Below are 2098 nucleotides of genomic sequence, written 5' to 3' on the forward strand. Positions count from 1 at the left end.
CAGAGCCGCCTTCGGGGGCCACCTGGAGGCCGTGGAGGTGCTCCTGAGGCTGGGAGCCGACCCCCGGGTGTACGCGGACGACGGGAGCACCCCGGTGCAGGTGGGAGCGCCTTCCCCACGGCCGGGACTGGTGGCCTCGCTTTAAAAAAAAAAAAAAATTTATTGATTTTTAGAGAGAGAGGAAGGGAGAGGGAGAGAGAGGTAGAAACGTCAATGAGAGAATCATTGATCGGCTGCCTCCTGCACGCCCCACACTGGGGATGGAGCCCGCAACCCGACCGGCAACCAAACCTGCCACTCGGGTCCCTGGGTCGACCCTCAGCCACTGAGCCCCGGCCGGGCCACGTCCTTCATTTCTTTAAGCGACTCTGACTTGCACGCAGGCCACGTCCCATCCGAGGGCTCTGCCTCCCGCCCCAGCGAGGAGCCCCAGGATTGGAGGGGTCTGCAGGGGGCTCCAGGCCTTTGCTCAGCTGGGGACCCCAGGCCCAGGGCGCCCCCAGGTTGCCTTTCCAGGCTGCCCCCCTTCTGCCCCTGGGGCCCTCCACTCCTCTCTTTACTATCAGGGAGGGGAGGCGAACAGCGGAGCTTCTGGCCCCACAAAGGGAAGGAGGCCCGGAGGGCAAAGGGCCCGGCCCTCTGAGGAGAAGGGGGAGCGGGGACGTGACCCAAAGGAGCTCTGGATGGTGACGGTGGTGGTGGCTGCACACGACTGGTGACACACACACACACACACACACACACGGACAGGTGAAACGTAACGGGCATGCGGTCTGTGTGACGCGCATCCTGGCCTGGACACTACGGGGTGACTGAGAGCCATCCTGGGAGAGACTTGCTAAGGGCACGCGGGAACCCTACTATCGCCGCCACTTCCCGGAAAACCGTCATTGTTTCCAAATAAAAGTTTAATAAAATGAATGCGAGGCCACAGGAACATATACCCACAGCGAAGAGCAAACGCAATCCCAAATGACAGCAGTGACACAGGTGGTTCCCTGTCACCTGCTGACCCCGCAGCCCCTTGTTCACAAGGTGTCAGTCCGCGCTCTCAGCACGACGTCTTTCACCCTCACGGCCTTCGTGAGCCACCCTTGATCTATCATTAACCTATAACCTATAATTATAATTTATAGTTGATTCAAACATCCATCCCTCCATCGATACACACACTGCTGCTGTTGACAGAAGGTTCTGGGAAAGCAGGGACCGTGTTGAGTCCCGCCGCCCTCCCGCAGCTGCATCAGGCCTACTGCGAGCTCAACCGCAGGATCACCGAGCACGACAAGTGCGAGCGGAGGGGCGCGGGCAAGACCGAGCTCACGCTGAAGGTGGGACCCTCCCTCCAGGAGGGTGGGCTTGTCTTCCCTCCCAAACACCGCCCTCCAGTTTGGGGGCGGGGCGGGGCGGGGCCTTGGGAGCGGGTCATACATCTTGGTTGTCACAGAAAAGAGACCCAAAATTGTTTTGAACCTGCCCGGCCAGTGTGGCTCAGTGGTTGAGCGTCGCCTTATGAACCTGGAGGTTGAGGTTTGATTCCTGGTCAGGACACAGGCCCGGGTTGTAGGCTCAAGCCCCAGTGGGCCCCAGGGACGGAAGGGGGGCAGCCTGGAAAGGCAACCTGGGGGCGCCCTGGGCCTGGGGTCCCCAGCTGAGCAAAGGCTTGGAGCCCCCTGCAGACCCCTCCAATCCTGGGGCTCCCCGCTGGGGCGGGAGGCAGAGCCCTCGGATGGGACGTGGCCTGCGTGCAAGTCAGAGTCGCTTAAAGAAATGAAGGACGTGGCCCGGCCGGGGCTCAGTGGCTGAGGGTCGACCCAGGGACCCGAGTGGCAGGTTTGGTTGCCGGTCGGGTTGCGGGCTCCATCCCCAGTGTGGGGCGTGCAGGAGGCAGCCGATCAATGATTCTCTCATTGACGTTTCTACCTCTCTCTCCCTCTCCCTTCCTCTCTCTCTAAAAATCAATAAATTTTTTTTACCAGCCCCTGACCGGACCCGTCACTAGGTGGCCTCGCTGGACGCCGTGGCCAGCGTGCTGCAGGCCTGGGACCTGAGCCTCACGGAGGCCATGCTCCAGAACATGGAGGCGGAGCGGCAGCGC

This window comes from Myotis brandtii, unplaced genomic scaffold (genome assembly GCF_000412655.1).
Source record: "Myotis brandtii unplaced genomic scaffold, ASM41265v1 scaffold1956, whole genome shotgun sequence".
Classification (NCBI taxonomy): domain Eukaryota; kingdom Metazoa; phylum Chordata; class Mammalia; order Chiroptera; family Vespertilionidae; genus Myotis; species Myotis brandtii.